This window comes from Zonotrichia albicollis, chromosome 1 (genome assembly GCF_047830755.1).
Source record: "Zonotrichia albicollis isolate bZonAlb1 chromosome 1, bZonAlb1.hap1, whole genome shotgun sequence".
NCBI lineage: Eukaryota > Metazoa > Chordata > Aves > Passeriformes > Passerellidae > Zonotrichia > Zonotrichia albicollis.
In genome coordinates, this window is record NC_133819.1 from 89,945,124 (window position 1) to 89,961,365 (window position 16,242).

General features: G+C 39.2%; 1 protein-coding gene across 28 annotated transcripts in view; it reads left to right on the top strand.

Annotated features, from left to right (window-relative positions):
• LOC102071518 (poly(rC)-binding protein 3) overlaps positions 1-16,242 on the top strand; it is a 502,832-nt gene that overhangs the window by 272,382 nt on the left and 214,208 nt on the right. For 5 of the 28 annotated variants that reach the window (XR_012581516.1, XM_074546639.1, XM_014264256.3 and 2 more), the window contains one exon: positions 4,672-4,726. The exons of the other annotated variants lie outside the window; for them this stretch is intronic. The gene's annotated coding sequence lies outside the window, so the exon portion shown is untranslated. The remainder of the gene's footprint in view (positions 1-4,671; positions 4,727-16,242) is intronic. 28 annotated transcript variants of the gene reach the window in all.

Sequence of the window (16,242 nt, forward strand, 5' to 3'; positions counted from 1 at the left end):
AAATCTGTGTGATAGCATGGGAATTCTGGCACTGGAATGGCCACTGGCAGTTAGCTGGAAATTTCCAATAACATGCCACTGCCTCTGGCAGGTGTTGTCAGAGCACCACTGTGGTGCCTGTCTGCAAGGGTAGGGTGCTAATACAGGGATCATATCTCACTTTCAGCTGAGGAAAGAATGACAAGAACCATCTCTTTCACACCTTGGGATACAGAGCACTGAGGACTGCTGCTTTACACAGCAGGGACCAGTGATGATGTGCAGAAAGGCTGAGGACAGGCAGAGGCAAACAGATCTTTTGTCTAAAACAAGGTGCAAGGTAGTGACACTTCAATGAATCCTTGTTCATTAATCAACAGAACTGAATTTAAGACGTTTGTTTGTGACGTGAAATTAGGGATGGAAATCAAACACTTTTTGTAAACAATCTGAATTTAGTTCCTGCTCTGAACTGAGCTCGGCACCAGGAGGCTGCTCTGTGATAGCTGGAGCAGCATGGAACAAGCTGTCAGTAGTCTCAAATATCACAGATCATCAGGTGCAAGAAACTCCTGAGAGTTTTTTAATTAATTATTGCTAAAATGGTCAAGGAAAGAGTGTGGGTGGGAAAGCTTGAGGTGAGAGCATGTGAAAGTAAATATTTGGACTGCCAGCCTCACGATGGTGAAGAGGGGAGTGCAGCAGTATAAGTGAAACTCCAGAATGGTAGTAAAACCCCTGTGAAAAGAAATGCCTTTGAACCACAGGGTCAGCTCATTCCAGTGTTCTCATGAACTTGCAGCTGCCACAGAAGCAAAACAGGGTTGATGAATCTGTGAAATAGGGATGGGGATAGCAAACAAAAGGTGACACCAGCGTAAATTCTTAATGCCTTCAGCATTTCTTGATTTCAGGGCCTAAGCCTGTCCTGCTGTGGTTTGTCTTGTGATGGTAACTGTTGAAATTGCTCAAGTCAAGGGGCTTTACTTTTATTTTACTTGTTTTTAATGCTAGGTAAGTGTGAAATGTGAACAAGTTTTGTTAGTGAATGGACTGCTGTTTAAGGAGGTGATAAAAACCCCAGTTTTCTTCTGGTTTCTTCATGAAGGCTTTGCAGTTCTCCTCAACACAAATGTTGTGATGATAGCAGAAGATGGTGGACTATGAGGTCCAAAAAGCATATTTTCATTCCCACTGAAATATGAGACACTTTTTCTAAGAGCTCTCTCCCTTGAGAAGGACCCCTGCATATGTGATAGAATTGAAATGTGTGCTGGTTTAGCCTCCCAATGCTGTTTTGATGTCATTGTAGGTAATGCCTTGTGCTTGCTTGAGGTGTCGTGCATGGAAAATTATCTATCCAAAACTGGGTCGGGATTAACAATTTAACATATCTGAAAAAGAGAGTGGCTGTGAGGTATGAACATGAGGCAAAAACTGATGCAAAAACAGTTTACTTTATATAAACTCTGCCATTAGCAATAATACTAACATAATAGTTTTTAAAGCACTCAGAGAAAATAAAGAGCTGCTTATGAGGCATATGCCAGTGTATTTTACAGTTATCCATTATTTATTGCACAGAGCAAACTTAAGACATAAGCTTGGTTATTTGCTTGTTCCAGGTCAATACAGGAATGCCTCCACATAAAATGGCTATTGTGTATTGCTTATGATAATACAACTGCATTTTACTGGTTTTTATACAAGCAGCAGAGGAAAAACAAGCCTGTTTTGCCACTGTCTTTCAAATTCTTCTTGTAAGGGCAAGTATAACTCTATGGGGAGTGGAAGGAATTGATTCATGGGAGTCTGAGGGAAACTACTAGCTTGACATCAACGTTTTTTATTATAATTAAATTTATGATATATGTTATCCCCCTCTGTCTTTAGGTACACATGTGCACATACACTTGCTTTTATAGACTCAGTAAAAAAGCAAAATGAAAGCAAAATATTTCTTTTTAGCATATAAAGAAACACTACTCCACTGAAGTCATATTCACCATAGAACTCACATGTCTGCTAGAACATGTTTTACTTATTTATATAGTTTTCATCTCGTGACCTCAAATTCTTCAACGGATTTATCTTCACAATAGATCCTAAATATAGTGAAAAACACACATTTTCACTTTACAAGTGGGAATTAACTAGACAAAGGCTATCAGAGAAATTAGTCCTAGTCTTTTTCTAAGCCCCAGACACTCTTCTCCTCCTACCAGTCTCTCATCAAGCTAGCAGAAAAGTAGAAAAAATCAGAAACTTGGATTTGCTTTCTACTATGCAACACAGCTGGTATTTGGGGAGGAGTGCTTTGAATCTCTAATGTTGAGTAGTTTATTGAGCAGTAACACCCTCCAGGCACCATAAAAAAGGGTACCTGAAAGATTGTCATGAAGAGCACAAGTTTTATAATGAGATTCAAATCAACCTCCAGCAACGTTACTTTTTGTTCATTACCCATATTTAAGTTCACCAGCTTCTGTGTGCTGAGTGGTGGAGATGAAGAGGTAGAGTACTCAATTACACTGTCCTGCACTGCTGCAGCCCAAGGGGATGAAGGAAGTTTATCCCTCTCTCTCTCCCTGGTGGAGCAGTGTGAGTTCTGCAAGGCAGGTGATTGGTGGTAAGCTCAGTCATAGAGAGAGACAGGGAACAAATGGAGATTTCCTAGCAAGAACAAGAGCTCCAGGCATTTTATCCAGCTCTGAGAAACCTCCTCTAAGTGCATAAGCATTTTCCTAACATTAGTTCCCATTTTCATAGTTTGGCCAACTTTGGGATCATTTGCATAAGAATAAGGAGCATATTTCTGACACAAGATCTTACCCACCAATCTTCCAAATTGCAACTTACTCTTTCAGTGCATGAGGTGCTGCAATTTCTCAGGGAACAATCACCTGAATTGTCTGAAATTGCAGAACACTGAGCTCTTTAACTTCTTTCATGGAAATGTCTGAGCAGTTGTGTCTGAAATTGGGTGATGTGATCGTGTACGGGAAATCCAGACAGTCAGGAAATAACAACCCCATTATTTATTTTCCCTTCTCTTCATGGCTTTGTAAGAAGAATCATCATGTAGCCGTAGCGACTGGCAAAGCCATGAGTTCTGCCAGTGATAATGTTATTGATACAGCTACCAATGTTGTTGTCTTTCTAACAAGGCACACAGGCCAAAAATTACTGGTGCTCTTCTTTCTGTGTTGTCAGGATTCAGTGTGGGGTATTTTAACTCCTAACCAAAGACCAGTCTTCATGATGTCCAACATATAACATCTGGCACACAAATTTGTTACTCACATTAGTAATAATGGTGGAAGTTGAAAGTTTTGTTTATTTTGTATGTATGTGAACAATTAATATATCCCCTCTCATGATATAGTTTGCTTCTTTGTACTGGGATGCACATGAGAGTTATTCTAGAAAAATGCAGGAAAGCAGAGTTTGTCAACTACTGCAAGTGGAAAATTTAAACGTGATTCAGCTTTTAATGAAGAGAGTAATTCTCTTTCATCTCTCTGCTAGACATGTAATTCTAGCTGGTCCTTCATTAGTACAGCTTTCATCAGTATGAAGATAAAGCTGTGTTTAAGAAATTACTTAAGATTAGAGTTCAGTATGAATTTTGTTTGCTATCTAAAAATGTGTTGCATTTTTCAAACTGGAGTTTGAATATGTCACAGAAAACGTGCTTCTTCTGATTTTTTAGTTTTTTGTGGGGCTTTTTTTCTTTTTTTTTTTTTTTTTTTTTTTTTTGAGGGTAGTATTCTGGATGCCAGAGCCACTGTGAAACTCTTCAAATTGACATGATGTCTGTCACACATAGTTACGAATTAGTGACTTGGTGAAGGAAAGGTTCAGGGTAAATTGCATTAGCAGAGGTGCATGTAGCATTACATAATTCATTGCAAGCAGTGTTTTGTAAAATTAATATAAAATCTAACATACTCTTTAAAGGTTTAAAGTGAAAAAACTAATTGCATCAGATCCATTTTGTCCTGTTTCCTGCTTACTGAATTCCAGCTGACAGCCTAGGAAACCCACACCTCATTACCATATTTTGAAACATCTGTTAAGGAAAACAGATCTGCTTGCCAGAATTCATCTTCCTTTCAGAAGTGCCAAGTATGTGAACAGAACCATTATTCCTTTAGGCAAAAATAAGACCATATTCAGCTTTGCTGTCATCAGCCACATTAAGGCTTTATTTGGTTCAGAATGTATGTAATTAATTGAGGAAAGCTATTCATACAATGTCACTGTAATTACTGAAACATGAATATTTCTCCCTTGTATTTCATCTGAGAAATAATCCTTAGGTATCAGCCACATTTATTTTAATTCTACATTTTAACAGCTTGCTACCTGTTAATGTTGTAATTATGACATCAGAGCTACTGCTCTGTAAATGAGCTGCCATCAGGAACCAGATGCTGAAGCTGTGTTTTACATGAAGGGAGATGGTGTCCTTCAGTATATGGTTCTGGACCAGTGGCTGAGATACCTTCTGTACACTGTAACTACCTGTCTCTCAAAATACCCCTTGCAAGAACAGTATCTCTCTTAAATGTAGTCATTAAAGATTCCAGTAAGTCTTGTAAAAGGTACTTATTTAAGACCTGTTTCACAAAACCAGTGAAATGTTAGCCTTTTATATTTGCATACTTTTTTTTTTTTTTTTTCCTCTAGCTTTGCTTATTCTAAGTCTCTGTGGCCTTAAAGGGATTCAGTTATTGACATGTAGGTAAGTAGAAGATGATAAGATTGTGGAGGACATCAGTTTTCTCCTTATTTCCTAGAGTAGACAGCTGTGTAAGCACATCATGCCTATGTACTGCTTTCCATTTCATCCTTTGGCTTCAGTTTCCTAATTAGAACAGTTTGCTCTGAATGAAAATGAGAAGCAAAAGAATTAAATGCAACTTTCTCCTTATCTCTTAATGAAGCGGTGGCAAGTGTTAACAGGGCAGAGAGCCACTATTCCATAACTGGCCAGCTCTCCTGGACTCAAACACCTGCTTTATGGAGTCCCAGGACAGAGGGCACAGTTTGGTGCTGTGGATGTGTTGTAGGGTTGTGCTGGGTAGCAGGGTGATTGGTGCTCTGAACTCATCTAAGTACAATTGATCACAACACCATGTGGTCTGTTAGATTCAGGGAGGGATCCAGCTGAAATTAAAGAACGGAGTGGCCTCACTTTTCAACGGGATCAGTCATTGTTCAGGTTCATCACACTGCTGGTGCTGTTATGGGGAGGAGGAGGGCAAGGCATTAGCACCTGAATGTTTACTTTGGTGGGAAAAGCTTCATGGTACACAAAGGTTAGTTTTCAGATGTTCTTTCTACTTTCCCCTTTGTGTGTATTTACACTGTTGTAATGCTTTTCTCTTTGCTATTTCCCTTTACACTTTCATCTTGTTCCTCCACTTCTTGATCAGTCCTTGTAGAGATGTACATCTCTAGTCTGAATTTATCCCATTAGCTCTGCATGTATCTCCAGTCCCTGCTAGAACTAGGGTACCTTTCTTTATACTGCATGTTAAATTCAAGCCCAGACACATGAATTACTAGCCCTCTCCTAACCTTTTCCCACCTGCTTAAAACCAGGCAACACCTGCTCTGGAGCCCTCAGACAGGGTCAACTCAGTGAGACAAGTCAAACCCTTACTTTGTAATGGGAGTATATTTGAAGGTGTGAGCAGAAATAAGCCTTGAGCTGATCTAACAACTTCCCACAGCCACTGAGAAAGGATGTGATTGTACCTCTTCCCATCATCTTCCCTGGCTGTCCTGGTAACACAGTTCTTTCTGTTCTGCACCTTGGGCCAGCTCTAGTGCCTGGTCAGTCTCTCCTGGAAATGCTTTGTTTCTCTGACCTGTCAGGAAATTCACTCAGCAAAGGGAAGGTAGACAGGCAGAGTCCAAGGAAAGGAGAGGAGTCTTGGGACTGGCTGTGGAATAGCAGATGAAAGCAGGGGAGGAGAGATAGGAAGCAAAACCTTACAATTTTGACAGCAGTGAGGTCTGAACATCCTTGTTTCCAGACTGACCTCACTTCTGGGGTCACATCTGACAAATTATCAGCTGAGTGCTGAAGCAATCAAGTGCACAACTGTGCTACATACATTGGTGCTGTCTCTTAGACCACAGCCAAGCCCAATCTACGTTGTAGCTGCGCAGATATTGGTGAGATGTTTTTCTATTGCTCTTAGGAAAACTAATGACACTCAGAGTCATCACTAATCCTTGAAAAGGCCAGCACAGTGTAACACAGAAGTTCCCTGCCCAACCTTTTCATGTCCTCAATGAAGTAGTTACACTGCTCTTTCCTTTCCTTCCCACTTTTCCTACTGCTGGCTGAGTAATTGCTGCCTCTCTTAACTCAGCCAGTGGTCTCTCAGGTGAAGCACTAAAGCAGGTAGTAGTCACAAGATAGTTTTTATCACTCACTCACTCTGATGAGTGCTGCTCATCAGTCACCTGTAAATTATGTTCAAACACCCAGTGCGTGTGCATCTGTGTGTGTTTGTCTAACTTTGCCTCTGTTGTTTGGATCCAAAGGACCTGATACAATCAGCAGAGTTTAAGAGAAGGTATCCATACCTGCAGATCAGGTGGGCCAAGGTCAAGGCTCCTGGCCTGAATTTAAAGTGCCATGTAATCACATCCACCAACCTGTTTTCCAAAGCTCTGTGTTTGGATTTACAAGTCTTTGATCTCCGTAACAAATCCAGGGAGAGGCTGCTAATCTCAGATATGCTCTGTGTGTGCAAACCAAGCATTCTGAGTGGTTTAGCAACATACTGTCATGCCATGACTTTATGCTTTGGTTTACAGTTGTAAAAAAATGTTTCCTTCCTTTGTGATCCTCTTCTGTAGACTTTCCTGCTATGATACCTGTAATGAGCTGCTGCTCCTGTGACATCCAGAGCCACAGGAGAGACACTCCAGTGCATTGTATCAGATTGGCTTCCCTCACTTTTCTGGGTTTGGAACTTGCTTTGAAATATTATTACTATCTCTATTTCACTAACAGATGTGAACTGAATCATCTCTGGTAGCATCTTCAACATTCAAATATCAAAAGCAGCCAAGACGGGGCAACATTCATGCATCTTTCTTTCTTCTGTATTAGTGGTGGCCAATGTTACTTGTAACTCTGAGCTTATAGTAAAGATAGGTGACTTTTTTACTTTTGTTCAAAAGGTACAAAACATATTGTTTGTTTCAGAGAAATGTACCTCAACAAGATGAATGAAAAAAAGGGAGATAAGGAGAGAACGTGCCACAGGCAAGGGACTTGGAATTAGATCCTTTCCAATCCAGAAAAATCTCTGATTTTTTCATACTTACCACTGCTCAGATATGGCATGTAGGGAGATGAAATGAGATGGCAACTTCCAGATGAGCATTTACCTTGTAAGAAAAGGTGGTTAAAAGGAGCTGATTTGCTTACTTATCTGATTATAAGAAAAATAAGACATGCTGTTTTGGCCATGGAGCTGGAATCAGAAAAACATGACTCACCAAGACCCATGTTTTTCCAAATCTTTTTTCCAATGGCAGTCAATTCTTCATCTCTCTGTGCCTGTGGGAGCAATTATTCTTCATTTGTCTGCCTTTTTGTGTTGAAAATTCTTCCTTTAGTGACAGCTATCTGTTACTTTTGCAATTTACTCTAAAATGGGACTCCTACTTCAAGAGGGACTCATTAGTGAGACTTCTTTTTAAACACAAGATAGGTTTAATAAAATCAGTGTTATGGAGGATGTATGTGAAGGCTAGTGGAATTTCAATAGTTTGACCTCAGCCATCTCAAAAACATAGAGAATCTAAATGTTCAAGCTCATAACTGAAAAAAATGAAGCAATCACTTCCCTATGTCAATGTAATCCTGGCATCTGGGAGTGTCAGAATTTGTTATGCATGCCTTTTGAGCATTTTTATGTTTTTTGGGGAAAAAATCCTGCTCATTATCTCTTCCTCTGCATCACAGTCTCACCTTTGAGAACTTTCTCTGCCTTCCTGTGCATCTATGAGGAACATATTGCATGGAGGGCATACATGGCTGACAGGTTTAGCACGTACTATTGACCAGGAATAAGATAAAAACAGGCTTAGATGCAGCAGTCCAACCTACCTTGGATCTATTCCTTGCACCTATAGGTAAAGTGGCAAATTTTGCCCAAGAAGATGATTTCCATCGCTATCATGGCTCCCATTTGATATTTCAGAGGCTGAACTTCCTGAGAAATTCTCTTTTATTCCTTCCTTCTTACTTGGATGCCTGGAAAAAGTTTAGCAGTAAAATGTTGTTAGTCCTTTTACTTTGTCCCCAATTTCACATTCATGTTACCTCTTTCTCCCCTCTTCTTGCTTCTCTCTCTAAAGGTTGAGAGTATCTAAAGTAATTTATGCTCCTGCATTTTGAATTTTTCTGAACTGTTTAATGAGATTGCCAAATGCTTTTGTGACTGAAAGAAACTACAGAGAACCCAAGGGTGTAATATAAAACACTCCAAGTGACTTGAAACCAGGAAAGAGTTGGGCTCAATTTACTATCAAGATTTGACCTTTCTGTAATTTTACAGGACTGTGAAGGTCTACTGGGACAGAAACATTTTCAAAAAAATAAATTCTGTTAGTAATCCAGCCAGCACACTAGGGTGCAAGTCCATTCCTGAGTATACTGCAGCTCAAACAATAATAACAATCTGTGTTTGTATGTGTCTAACCTGCAGGTTATCTGCTTGAAAAGCAGAATGTCATCCAGCAGCAGAGTGGGTTGTATATGTGTGTGAGTAAAAAAAGGAAGAAAAATTTTCCTTGGAGTCCCTCCATTGTCTGTCCCCTCTCCCCCACCTTCACCTTCCTTACCTTTGTATTTTTGTTATCCCAGGGTGCAAAGTGTATTTTAAGGAGTGGTGCTTTTAGAGATGTGTGTGATTATCTGAGCACAGGAGGTTTACATATGAAAATACAGTACTACTGATGATATTGTCTGAGTTTGTTTTAATCTGGTGCAATGAACTATTAAATTCACTTTAAGAAAAAAATATATCATCCCTCTCTCGATTGGACTGAAAGCAAGAGGGGTTGAATTCTTAGCTGTGGCAAAGGAGAATTGCTCTGAGCAAATTTTCATTACCTGCTTAATTAGTAATACTTTTGAAATCATATTTTAACAGCTAGCATTTGTCTGCCCTGTGCAATAAAAGTCACATGGTTGTGCAGTACTACAAGACACCCTGTGGTAAACTACATCAGTGAACAAACCATAGCTATGTCCCTACTTTTCTTCCTGTGGGAGTGAAAGGGAGTTTCTCACTGTCTCTCTCACCCTGTGGAGCCACAAGGAGTGGGCTTCTCTATAGTGGAGCAAAGTAGTGAGCCAGATTACTTTATCTGGGTATAAGATTTGGCTTCAAATCAAAATATGTACAGTTTCTGCCAACATGTTGAGTGTTGAGTTAGTGCAAGATCCCAGTGGCCTGTGGTAAAAGAAAACCTTGCCACTATTCTTTTGGGATTAATTCCTTGGTAAGGAGAGCAGAGAAGTATTAAGATTTTTATCTAATCTCTGCAAAATGTTATTGCCTAAGGGATCTTCAGAGTGTCTCACACCTTGTCTAAACTCCATGAACCCTCTAAATTTATGTGCTTAAACTTTTTTGGGTTGGAGATCGTTAAAGTTCAGCTGTATGTACTGTGAGAGCAAACAATATAAATGTGTTGTAAAACCCTTTATTCCTCCTCTGGGGAAGTTTTCAGAGACTTTAGGCTTCAGAGGGATGGTCTGAGCTGGATTAAGCTGCAGCAGTAAGGACATTACTGCTTCCAGGTGTCCACAGCCTGAGCCGAGAGAGATCGGCAGGTGCGTGGTGGAGTGGCAGAAGGGAATTCTGTTCTCCTCAGCATCCTGCTGAGGACTGGTCAAATGCTGCAGCTAAATCCAAAAGACTGAGTGTAGTTTAAACTAATTCACTGAACTTGTGAACTCCAGCATCCAGAGAGCCATTGCCTTTTTTTTCATGCTGTTTCTGCTGTCCTTGCTGTGAAGACAGTAATTGCTAAGAGGGTGGATGTCCAAGAATGTAATATCTTAAACCTCAGCACTTTAATCCCACAGAATAAGTCTGTGGGAACACTGCAGGAGATCATATTCTCTGTTTGGAAACATTGGTCAATTTGTTTCTTTTGCTTATAAGATCATGACTAAACATTTATATCCTTTGGGATATGTTTGTTTTTATTTTAATTTTCATACTGGATATATAACTTAGTGTGCAACTCTATGATTGCTTTCTCTTAAAACACATTCAGTATGTTTCCTGTGAATACAAATATACAATGCAGAAAATAAGTGCCATAGCAGACAACAAAACCTATCTATCATAATTTATTCACTCAGCAAAGCTATAAAAAATTTTAGTACATAATATATTAAAGCTATTCCTTTTGCTCCACCATTTGTTTTAACTGAGTTATATCGGGGTAAATGTGAACCAATAAATCTGTGTAATAGATCCTCACCTGCTACAATGCAACGCAATCCAAAAATTATTCAGATGTGTTTCAGTTGATGATTCTGGGCTTTGCTGTCTCCTACTGTGATTCTTTCAGAACTGTCTGATCACGCTTTATTTAGTTTCATGAAGCCAAATGACAACTAGTTTTATGTTACTGCTTCCATTGTTATAGATCTTTTTATGGCTACTGGCTTACATGTCAATGCAAGATTAAATAAACCATTAAACTACAGGGACATCTATACCAAAGATTACACCAGAGGAGCTAAACCTTGAACTAAGGCATCCTTCTCCATTTGAATGCATTTCAGCTGTGATCAGACTCAGAGAGAGCTGTGTAGCACAGCTGTTATCCAAAGAAACTTTATTTCAGCACTGTGTGCGCTCCTGGAATATCCCACGTATATGCCACCAGGATGGAGTTAGTACAGATGGCAAGAGTTTAGAGAGAAGGATTGAGGGGTATTCAAGAATTAACATAACAGGCACTGTAGAAGAGCTTGTGATGCTACTTTGTATTGTTTCTGTTCTGTGGAAAAATCAGAAGGGGGATTTATGCCAATGTGTTTGCAAATCCTGGCGGCAGTACATCCTATTCTTTCAGAGCCATCTAGACACCAGCCGTGTGCATCCAAGATGTTGTGATTGTTTTTCCTTCCCTGCTTGCTTGGAAGCAGAGATCCCTAATTTTATCTTCACTTCATGCAGGAATTCAAGATTATCTTCCATTTTCTCCATGATGAAAATGGGGACATTCTGAAATGAATATTTTGCCAGTATTCATGATCCTTTTAGACATCAATCTTGGCATGCACCTTTTGTCTGTATTCTTGCCTAGGATAACAGACACTTTATGAAGCTGTAGAGGCTTGTGGCAATGAAATAAAAGAAGTTAAGAATCAAAACCAAAGCACTACTCTTTTCAAAAGACAAAATTTTCAAGTGGGAAATTCTTCCTTTCATATATCTTTTAGTGTTTGTTGGGAATACATGAATGGCTGATAGTCTATCAGGTACCAGCTGAAATATCTAGTTCCATTTTTGCAGGCACCCACCAGTTGGTATACTAAAGCTTATCTTATTATAGTTTTGTTACTCTGTGCATGACACTTAGCTTAATAAGGTAGGAGGGTGCATTTTTCTTCACAGAGTATTTTATTCAGAGACAAAGCCTCTGTGTGTTGTGGGTCTCCCTACTCAACTTTTGTGAGGGCTGAATGTGAATAAACTTAATCTGAACTGCCTGATCTAATAGAGAGCACAGTGCTAACACCTCTATGTGAACTCAAAGCCAATACAAAGATCCCTCTGACTTGATAGTTCCTGATGTTACTTTACCTCTTGGACCTCAGGACCTGTAAGGCAATCCTTTTGAGTACACGAAATTATAATGGGTTATCAAATCAAAGCCCAGATAGTCGGAAAAGTCAAACTAAAGCTGACATACTGCAGCCTCCAAACTATATTGTAAGCTATAACCTTACTGTAGATAATAAAACCATACTAGGAATAAATGAGGCCCATTACTTCCTTTTTTCTCCATTGTCAATATGAAATTCTGATGATAGTCACTTTATTGCTCTGCATGAAGCTGCATATATTATTTAACCAGTATGAAAGATTTCCATCTATTCACCTACGTGGGCAGCTTTCATGCGATAAAGTTTTATTCTGGCAGGGGACTGCTGCCAAGCTTTACTTTGGTTAAGTACATTAAAAGAAATTCTATCATCCATGTGAGTCTGCATTGTAAAATTCTGGTTTGCTCCCTGGATATTATTTTCACTAAGGTTATCAATGCGAGAAACCTTTTCAGTAATCTTTAGCACATGTTTGCTATGTAAATCAAATTATAAGTAGCAGATAAAACCTTGCTATGGCTTCTGAAACTGCAGGTGTAAAATGGATTTGAATTCAACACTAAGTCTAACTTAGAGAATGAAGAGCTTTGCTCTCTTGCAAAATTCTGACTATACAGCTCTTAAATCTGCAGTTCCTGCCACATTCTGTTTTGGTGACCTTGTCACACCTACTTCAGGTGTGATCTTCTCTCCCGTATGAATCAGTAGCATATGATTTTTAGTCTTTATTACAGTAAAATAACACTGAGGCACTACCACAGTGAAAATGAAAAGCAGGAAGCAGCATTTCAGGAAACAAAGTTTACACTGCTTTCTTATGAGTTTCTAGGAGGCAGAACTGTTCATCCTTTTAAAATCCTACTCTACACCCTGGAAGAGGCTGACAATGGCACAGAATGGCTCATTTTGAGCTTGGGATTGAGACTTGCCTTGACTGCAGTGGCATAGTTTTTGGTACTTTTGATCAGATAGCTTTCTGAAAAATTGAGGAGTTCAAAGGCACCCATTCCATTCTTTCTTGTCATGATAGCTGCTTTGGGAATCATGGTGGCATGGCTCAATGCTTCTCAGATCTGCTAGATCTACAAATAGAATAGATTTGATACATCACAAGTCCTTTTGCACTCTTTCCATCGCTGTCTTCCAGAACTACTCTAGGTTCAGAGATCTGATACATCTTTTCACTATGGTCCAGTTATCACCAAGACTCTTTGCATTCTTTGAGAGAGGCTGTGCTTACCTCCATCAGAATTTGATTCCACTCAGCCTCAACCATGTTGCATCTGCTTTTCCATCACTTTTCCTCAGATCACTCACACAGCTTCACAGCTGCTTCTTCTCTACATTGTCTTCAGCCCCTTTCTTCACCACCTCTTTTCTTAGTTTGTCTTCCCATCTTTGGTTTCTTCTCTTGCCATCACTGTTGTCTTCTGTTCCTGCAGCTGCCCACCAGCCCTAGAATGTGCCTCTGGGCTTATCTTTGCTTTTTATCTTTATCTTATCTCTATAGAGCAGCTGCTCTAACAGTGCCTGCTGCTTCTCAGTGCTGAGCCCTAATGGGCTGCGTCTCTGAACTTCTGGTAACACATTATTTTCAGACACTCACTCTGCAGGTCCTTGTTTTCCCACATGTGATTAAGGGTCAAGCTTTACTCTTTAAATGGTTGCCAAGAAGTAAGAAGAGCAGTGGTGAGTCAGAAGCTCTATAAAGCCAGCTGCATAATAAAGTTTAAGTGTTTAGTGAATTAGAACAATGGGAACAGTCATAAAGCCTTCAGTGCCAAAATGGTCTTTTTGTTTATAAACACCTGCACAGTGGGATTTCCCATTGCATGACTGTAGTGCTTTGGCTCTTTTTCATTAAAAGATAATAATTTTTGAAAATAGCACAAGACTGAGAGAGTCCCTGGGGAAATTGCATTTAGATAAGGAATCCCAGCTAAGTAACACACGCTCATATTGGTTTTCTTTTTCCTGTTTGGCATTCTCTTTTGGACTTAATGGGGATGAAATAAGAGAAGAGGGTAAATTTTAGGGAGTTATTGTTTTATTTCTGAAATAGATGCTTATCTCTTGCTCTAGACTGTTTAGAGACCTGGATTATGTCAATCCGTGACACTGGACAATAAATCAAAGCATGGCAGATTCTCTAATTTTTCTACAAACGTTGGCTGCACAGCATAACATTAATTTCTGTACATATCCCTGTGCTTTTTTAAATAGAATGAGTAATGGCAAAAAATGCTTCAAGAATGTGCTACACTTCAGATCATATTGATGGCTTAAGCACTTTGAACAGTGGTGAGGTTACACTCACAGCACTCCATTTTTGGTTATTTCCCTATACTTTTCTAAAACAGGCATTAAAGCTCTTTTAAAGAGCATAATAGGCATGCCAAAAGGAGGGTTTGGCATTTCCAAGGAGTTCCTAATTTTACTGAGAAAGTAGAAAAAGTAGAAAGAAAGCACTTCAAAATAAAAAAGCACATTTTAAAAGCTTCAAATGTTATGCAAATCTATTTATTATCAGTATCAGGAAGAGATAAAACATTCAAAGGCAACATACAGTTGTGACTCTGCCTTTCCAAACTTCAGGCATGCACTTAGTAAATCTCCTTGAGAACCATGCATAGGATTTTTCTAGGGTCTGAATGAAGAATTTTGTAAGGGGCTGTTGCAGACAGTGAAGAAGCAAGAAGTAAAAATATAAGTATGTTGAAATTCCTTAGATCACTCTCTGAATTTTTCCTAATTTACTTCTGCTGCAGGTTTTCAGCAGCAGAAGTTCTCTTTTACTGGTTCTCTTTTACTGGTATGTTTTTATGTGTAATACTGGCAAGCAGCTATAGATCGAAATCAATAACTGTGTGAATGCTGAGGAAGCAGCTGAAGGCTGGAGCTGTTACAGAGATGAGGAAATGTCCTTTACAAGTACAAGGGAGGCAAGATGAGACAGAGGAAAGTAAGCATCTTTCATCTGATCAACAAAATACAAAAAAACTTGAAGAAAAACTCTTCTTTCTAGGCTGAAAACAGACATAACAGCACCAAGTGCAGATTAGGAGCAATTTATGTTGATTTAAATTAATTCTACTGTTTATTAAGATCATTTAAAAGACAAAAATGACTGGTGCCTGTGCAGCAAAATGATACTATGACAGTGATTATTCTTTCTGGAAGGGACAGGAAGACAAGTGTTTGTCACTTTCAGAACAAAATGTGGATAGAGAGAAATTGGAAAGCAAAACATGCTCCTTATGGAGGCACACTCATTCCCAGTTATTTTGCTCTTAGATCTATTTCCTGTATCTTCCTAGAGGGTCAGAACTAGGCCAAAACTGGAGCTCTATGGCAGTGGTGTGGTATGATATTGCTGTCCCCTGTCGATTGTGAATTCATTCTGATGTGTAGAGATAGTTTATTTTTGCACATGTTTTCTTTGAAGGCAACTTAGACAATAATAAGCACTTTATCTTTGGGAATACTGATATAAGGTGAATGAGAGCACTGAGTCCTTTCCATCTCCATATTCTATGAAGTATTTACAGTGATCAATTTATGTAACTTAAAACACCTTAAATTCACGTAGAATCTCATTCCAAAGCTCTACACAGTACAGTTTAAGCCACATAAAATCAATCACAAACTGCTTTACCTCTTTCAGTGCTAATTCCATGAAGGGACATCAAATTTTTCACTGATTTTTTTCATAGTAGTCCTTGTTCTCCCATGGAGAAGGTCTTGCTATTTTATTTGTGAACAGTTGTGTGAATATATAATTTTAAAAATAATTCCTATATTTAAAAAACTATTAAATCAAATTAAAATATGCACAGTCAGAGAGAGCACTGAATCCTTTTCACACTGGCTGCAAGCTATCTGCACCTGTAAGGCATGTCTGCTTCACAGACCCAAGCATCTGCTGGAGTTTCTAACAGGCCCTCCAGTCTTTGCCCTGGTGTAAACCAGCCTGCAATCAGAGTAAGGAGGCAAAAGCACATGCAAACATCTGTTCTAAATTTGTTTGACCTTGACCCACAAACTAGTCATGACTAACAGAAAGAAAATCATCTTTACCATTGAGTGTATATTGCAAGTAAACAGTTTTGCAGAACACACATGTTTAGCAACCTTGTCTCACATCATCCTGGATTAGCTCAGGGTTTTGCCTCTTTGGAAGGCCACTCAGAAAAAGCCCATAACTTTCTGACCATGGTTTTGTGGGAGAGGCAGCTACACATGGAAGTGATATATTTTCATTTGCTGAAGATTGGTGATTGCATTTAAACTTCCCTGGCACTGTAACTCCTCAGCTTTCCTGAAAAGTGCGATGGAGGAAAGAGAAAAATGAGATGGAGGAAAGAGAATTT